The sequence below is a fragment of the Netta rufina genome (assembly GCF_964035555.1).
Source record: "Netta rufina genome assembly, chromosome: 19".
NCBI classification, from domain to species: Eukaryota; Metazoa; Chordata; class Aves; order Anseriformes; family Anatidae; genus Netta; species Netta rufina.
The window spans coordinates 5,484,831-5,492,352 of record NC_140143.1 but is presented as its reverse complement, the minus strand read 5'-3'; positions in this window follow the sequence as shown (position 1 = coordinate 5,492,352).

The window sequence follows — 7,522 nt, the reverse complement described above, 5'->3', positions numbered from 1 at the left end:
AGGTGGACTTCTCCCTTCTCCTGTGTCCCTCTGTTATTCAGATGACCCAAGAGCTCCCGGTACCCTGCAGCCAGGCCTGCATTCCTCCTTGCAGCAGCTCCTACACTCACACATGACACTTGTGGCTGCGGTGGGAGCTGAGCTGCTGCACTGTGGGTGCAGTCCTTTGAGTATCATTCTCCTTTTTGCCAGTCCCGTCCGCCCTCTCAGTTCTTCTGCCATCTGTCTATCAGAAAGAGGTTTTGATCCCCTGTTTTAAATCCTGGACAGAAATATCTGCCGCTGACTTTTTCTCCTGAATTTCTCTTCTCTTGAAGAGGCAGTCAAACCTCACTTCTCCCTGCACACCTTGGTGGTATTGGTCTTGGGCCACCTCAGCGTGGATTTCTTGGAGAAAGGCCCCCAAAGCAGCCTCTTCCTCCTTGGGAAAGGGGGCTCCCCGCAGGTGGGCTTTTTATTTTTCTTTCTTTTTAAACTTAAAAGAGATTTTGTTTAACTTCTGAGCAAGCCCTTTGCTTTCGGTGACCTGATCTCAGGCAGACAAACCAGCTGGGAAAACAAGAGAGCTATAAAAGCAGCAGTCCTGCAAAGACATGGCAGAAACCATGAGAAAAAAAAAGGGTTTCTTGCTGTGCAGCTGGGTGGTCCACGTGGAGCCTGGGTGGCGTGCTGGGTCTTGTGAAACTTAGCATGCGTCTGAGCACAGATAGCTCCTCTGTGGGATCAGGTATTTCATTTACCTCCTGTTGTGTCCCAAGACTTTTCTGGAAGCCGTGGTGATGCTGTGTTAAAGCTCTGTCCTTTGTGAGCTGAAGGACGAGTAATGGGGGATAGCTGCTGGTTGCCACCTGAACTGTAGGGATTGGGGCTTCTTACAGGGTTTCAGCACGGGGTCTGAAAAATGCCCTTTTGCTGGGCTAAGTGAGCAGAAAGGAGAGAGGGTTCTTGGAAAGGAGTGGGATGGATGGAAAGCCCTAAAGCAAAATTGCTGTGTCTGTGGAAAAGATACATCCTCCAGGCTCATGAGTGAACTTTCCTTCATCACTGAAGAACTTCTCATGTGTATGGCAGGGCTCCTTGTACTACTTTGCACTCAAGGACCCTGCAGCTGGGGTGGGGATCAGACCTGTCAGCTGTGAAGCTCGAGCACCCATTTTTGAGACAAGGAATGAAACTTATTTTCAAAAACAAGTACGTGAAGCCCTTGAGGTCATGGTCCAGGATGGGTCAGCCAATGTGCTGTTTAAAAAGCATTACAGTATTCAAAATGAAATCATTTTTTTCTCTTTTGAATCACGGCAAACAACTGAAGTGCTTCCAGACCAACTGTTTGAAATTGGATATTTAATTTGTTTTGTGTCATTTTAACACTGGATCTCCTTGTTGTCTGAGCAAAAAAGGAGGCCAATTCTTTCAAGGTCAAAGGGATTTGCCAAGCATGAGAATATTATTTTGTGTTCTAATTAGCTGATCTGTCAGAGCAAGAACGAAAACAACATTTGGCTGGACTTTCTTTATTGAGGTACTGCTCAGCCCAGGACAATACTGATGGTGGGTTCGGGCTTTTCTCTATCAGGAGGTATGGCCATCAGTGCCCAGGTGCAGCCCTCATGTAAGTGAAGTGTGATCAGTGAAGTGACACCAGAGAGCAGGTTCTCCTATACCATTCTCACATCACACAAAGTTTCCCTTTGGTTTGGTTATGTCTCCACACAAAACATGTTCCTGTGGGCTGTGGCTGCTGGAGTGCATCATTGACTCATGGTCAGACAAGGCACATAGCTAACAATTTGACTAGAGCTGCTCTATCCCAAGGGATTATTGGTTGTCTGAGGGTATTTGTGGCCAAGAGCCACTAAACATTAAAGAAAAGAAAGGCTTGCTTTGTTAAATTAAACGTAGACATCCTTATGTAGTTTGGCACTCAGTCTAAGAACATAAACTGTTTTATCACCATCCCTTTACACAGGATGACCTATTTCTGACAAAAAATGGTGGATTTAATGCCTGGAGAATATAAAGTTTAAGTTCTCAAAATTTTCTCTTTGGCCACCTTTGCTACATGAAGATTAAATATGCTCCTAATCAAAGGAGATTGCTGAGCAGCTGGCTGACAAAGTGGAAACCATTCTCAGAATATCATGTGTGTGTCAATTCTGCTTCTGAATTTTGAACGACCCAATGCACAGTGCTACTGGGTAGGTAATTACTTATAGGAAAGCATAAAGAGAAGTAGTTTTATTCTCATGTGCATCAACTTGGCTTTAAGATCTGGCAAACTGGGATCTCAGCAGTCACTTTGAGACAGGAAACATGGCAGCATTTCCATACAAGACTTTCTACAGCAGTAAGTAGAAGTAAATGTCAGCACTAGCAGGCGAGAGCCTCTGGCTGGAACTGGAGCAGCTGAGGGACCTTGGAGACACCTGCACGGCTCCATCTGTATGAACTCTCCCTTTTGGAACCAGTGTGTTGATTAGTGGGCTGACATAGACATCTAGCTACGTTTTTGTGGAGTCATGATTTATTTTGGTCTCGGCATTTCAACTTCACTTCCAGACTGGAGCAGATCTCAGCTGTGGCATTTGTATGCAAATATATGGAAGTGTTACTATTGCCAGTTTTAGGGAAAAGCAAACTGAAGTATCAGTGCAGAGTTCAGCTAGAATGATGGCTATTAAACAGATTTTTCAACAAATCATGTGTGAAACAATTAGCAGCGCCTGATTTCAAAACAGAACTGTACTTTGGCAGAAGGTCACGTAGTTGGGCATGTAGAACATCACGGGGGGTTCAGGCAGATGGGCTCAACTCTGAGGTTCTGGGATAAGCTCAGGGCAAACGAGTCCTCATTTCATGTTGTGCTTTTGAGCATTTTCATGGCCTTCTTCACACAACCTTGACTTCCATTTCAGCTCAGGGCTCTTCACTCAGTTGAAGGATACATTTGACTTGAGTTCAGCTGAGTAAGAGAGGCCGATAGGCATTGACAGGAACAGAGTGAAACCAGAAGGTTATGAAATAACGGTAACAAGAGCTCTGATGAATGACATCAAAACTTGATTGAAGTTAAGCCTACAGTGATATACAAAAAGCCAGAAGACAGATAGGAACCGTAGAGGAAGCTGAGAAGGAACAATGCAGCAATGATAAGATAGCAGCTAGGAGAAAACAATGCAAAAATTATTTGGGCTATATTTGCAGCAGAAAAATGTGCCTGGTGCCAAGAAAGAAATCCAAGGAGCATGGTAGGATTGACTGCCGTATAATTGGGAGAGAGAAACCAAGTGTCAGGAACAAGGCTGGAAGGAGGAGAGCAGAGGCCCAAATCTCCCAGCCTCATGGAGACATGGTTCCCTCTTCACTGAAAATGGAAATCTCGCAGGAGATGCTACTTGCTGCAAGCCACTTTTGTCCAAAGTAATAAGATATAAAAACGTGGGTGTGGAAGAAGCAGAGAAAGAAAAAAAAATCCTGATGGTAAATGGAGTGGAAGTGGGTGAGGCAGGGGAACAGGATTCAGTTCAGGCTGACACATTGGTTATTTATTACTGTTTGTATACCGATATCTTACATCTCAAAAGGAAGGCAAAGGCTTTGTCCGTGAGGGCTGGTTATCTGCGCTGAGGGCGGCTGGCAGCAGCATGGTTCCCATGATGAGGGACGGTGTCCTTTCGATGGAGGTGGCGCCAGGCTGACCTTGTGTGTTGGCTGCGAGGTGCGGTGACGGGGACAGGAGCTCCAGCCGCTCGGTTGATGGTGGGCTGCTGTCACGTTCAACATTTCTTTGTGGGTGTCTGAAGTTAACTAAAAGAAATGAGAGAAAAGAGAGGCGGCAACGCTGACTCGGTTTGAACATGGTGGGGATGGCGCAGTTCAAGGAGTCCATCTTTGTTCAGCAGAACACATCATTATGTGCATAGCTGTAGGCAACTAACAAGTCCTGAAGACTCAGTGGAGGATTGTGTAAAAGCCTTTTCTGTTTTTCTGAATTAAACTCATGCTTTAAAAACTTTGTGAACTTAAAATCAGGGACAGCAAAGCCAATTTTGTTCTATTTTTCATATTTTTTCTCAGAGGTTTCTTGGCAAAATTGTACCCTGTGTACTTTTACAAAAGAAATCTAGGACTTCATTATTTGAATAGAGAGCTATATGTGATAAAAATCTGTTTATACCACAACATCTCCAGCCAAATGATTGACGTATACATTTCTGTCCTTCCATTGATGTAACTTTTCAATTTCCTGTTGATGTCTAAGCTTGATTTATTTTTCCATTTATTTGGGTTTTACAAAGAGCACTAAAGAGCTTGGCACTTGGGTCTCTTTTTTTTTTTTTTTTTTTTTTTTGTCAGTTCAACCCTCTTAGTCCTCGATCACTTCATTGTTCCTGCAAACAATGAAAAAGAGAGATGGAAAGAACAGCTGTGAACAGCTGGCTTGTTCACCAGGTGTCTGACTGGTATTCAAGTATCCTCTTTTGAGGCCTGAAAAAGCCTAAAAGAGCTAAATTCAGGCAAAGATACTTTTATTTGCTGCCTTCTTCACAGTGTGTTATACAGATTTGCAGAGATCCTAACAAGGAGCCTGAAAAATGAAAACACAGAAGGAAAGCTGCTTTAGAATACATCAGGGGGTTTCTCCCTCTGATTGCACCCCAGCTGCATCAAGCAGAGAGCTCTGCAAGACCTTCTGAGGCTGATTTTGCCAAGTAACTTTTAGAGAACCCTTCCTCTTCTCATCATCCAGGTCGTCTCTGTCTCCTTCTCCCAGCAGGGCACTCAGCAAGGCAGCGGTCGGGAGCTAGAAGCCACTGGTTTTGCAGAGCAACTTGAGCAGGGGCTGCTCACAACCATGGTGACTTATGTTTTATTCTGCCTTTCTAAACCTACACACACAGGCAAAGAGCTTTTACCTATTCCCAGCTCATACAAGTCCTTTGGTTCCTTGAAAGTTAGCTACGTGTTGCCAGTTGTCCCAGGGCAGCAGAGTCTTGAAAGCAAATCAAGAAAAAGCAGATTGAATTCAGAAGCAAAACTGATTTATTGCCCGCAGATTTGAAACATGATCACGCCAGCACTCGAACATGCCCCAGGAATAGTGATGTATTCCTTACATCCCGCCCCACAGAGGTTTATTCAAGGCAAACAGAAAGAGAGGCAAATACACAGATGTCATCCTGTGGAAAGATGTAGGTATAGATTTTATGCCAGACAGGCTGGGAAACTGTTCTGCAGCACGTTTTGTTAAAGGCAAGAAATGGTGTGCAGCATTGCCAAAAAGCTGGAGCCTTCAGTTCCTCATCTTCCCTCTCTCAGGTTGGGCATTGGAGTTTATCCTATATGTCTTTTGCACCTGACTTTTCTGGGAAGCCACCCAAGGGTGCCTTCTGGGCTGTAGCTGTGCCCATGAAGGGGTGACCACCAAGTGCTCCTTGTCCAGCCCGCTGCAGTCACAGGAAGCCAGATTAGCAAAATCCTGATTTACTGGGGAAAAAACAGAAGGAAAAAATATACCCCTCAATCTTCATAAATAACAAAGCAAGAAGCTGAAGCATTGTAAACCAAGAAGCTATGGCTCTTGCTCATACTAAGTGCTTTACTACCTGCATTAGTAATTATATTTCTGGCATCCACAATGTAGTTAACAGCCCAGGTTCAGCTCAACGTGCATGCCAGAGCTGAACACTGTGCACCTAAATCCACGTCAGTTCTGCATGTACTTCAGTAGCAGGGACATGCGGGAAGTGTATCCTTAGAGACTTGGCTGAAATGATTTGTGCAGCACAAAGTGGGAACGGCGGGGAGGATGGGATAGTTTACATGGTGCAATTTTGAGTAAATTCAGTTGGGATGAGCAAAAGGAGATGCACTGAATTTGATGCAACTGTTCTCCATAGTTCTGATTTTATCTCTGCACTCTCTTGATTAACTCTTGTGTAAAATGAGCTATGGGGCAGAAGACAAACCAAGCGAGCAGCCTGACTCCAGCAGAAATGAAATACTGTTTGAGTTCTCCTGTACTAATTCCAGGAGAATTGCATTAAGTATCAAGCATTTTAATTTCTTCCTCCTGATTTCAAGTCATTTCAACATTAATAATGACATAATTACATTTTACTATGGTTCTCAAGCAGCCAAGGACATGTGGACTGACTAAACATTTCACAGCATGTGAAATTAGATTTGCCACAGTTTGAGGTAGTTTCATGTGCTTGCTAGCGTCATGGGTGCAGCATTACAGACAAGGTTTCTTTTACTTGGGTAGATGTCAAAACCCTCACATTGCTTCCTTGGCTCTTGCTGGAAAGTTACCTAGAGATGAAAAATGAGCATGTTTCCTTTTCTTCAGATGTTGTTCCTCTGTATGCTCTCACCCTACAGAGCAGCGCTGACTGATACGCACCCACTCTCTTGTTATTAGCCCAGGCACGTTGATAAAGTTATAGAGATTTACCTCTCATGAAGATTTGGAACACAGCTCTAAAAATCTACTTATACCTTTCACATTACTTGTAACTTCCATGTTAATAAAATAGCCAATGAAGTGTTAAACTACTTAATACAAAAGTTCAGCATCATTTGAATTATATCTTACTGGAGATCACAAAGGTGTGATGAGAGTGCTGCCTGACCATCCATTCTAGTGAGCCCGCTGATTGGGGTCCTGCTCTCCAACCCCTCAGTTCCTTTGCCACGCTTAATCCTGGAGTGGTGCACACTCATCCGTGGGAAAATTATTTTGCCTGCAAAATCTACATCCAAAGCAAAAATATCATGGTACAAAGTCAGATCCCTTTGAGTTTCACTTTATACTGCACAACGAGAGCAGGACTGATGCCAGCAGAGCCCTCCAGCAGGAGCTCAGGTGGGAGTACACACCAGCACCCCACTTCCATCCCATGCAGCTCAGCGGGGTGGGAGCACAGCTCAGCGGGAGCCGTGAGACAAAGGAAGCACAACCAGAAAGATAGCTGAGCAGCATCTGCCACCTTATGGCAGCTGTGCTCATTTTCCTGAGGACCAAATTCCCTCCAGCTGAGTCCTCTCTCGTAAATTGGTTTGCAGATAAAGGAAATTAGATGTAGCCGGTATGTTGGCTTGCTAGGTGCCGAGAGGTTGTGGGTGAAAAGTGTTTTTGTGGGTTCGGGAGCAGAAGAGGTTGAGTGTTTGGGCATGGGAGTTGCAGTCATGCAGGCACTATCTGTGAGTAGTGCTTGACGTGGTAAGGCTTAAAACTTTGGTTTGAGCTTCTGCCTTTATTCATCATTAAGCAGGGTATGCTGAACTTCAAGTGCCAGCTGCCTCTTTCACCTCTGTAGGATCATCCGTAGTCTTGCAGGCAGACACGTTGCTGATTGATGGATTTGTGGGTTTAGGGTCCCAGGAGGAAACCACAACCCAGATAACTGAGTACGCTGGTTCTGTACATAGTGGCTATGATGTGTTTTTCCTTTTTATCTTCTTGAATTTCTATTCCCCTATCAAGAAGAGTGTTATAGCAACTCTTTTCTAAAGCTGT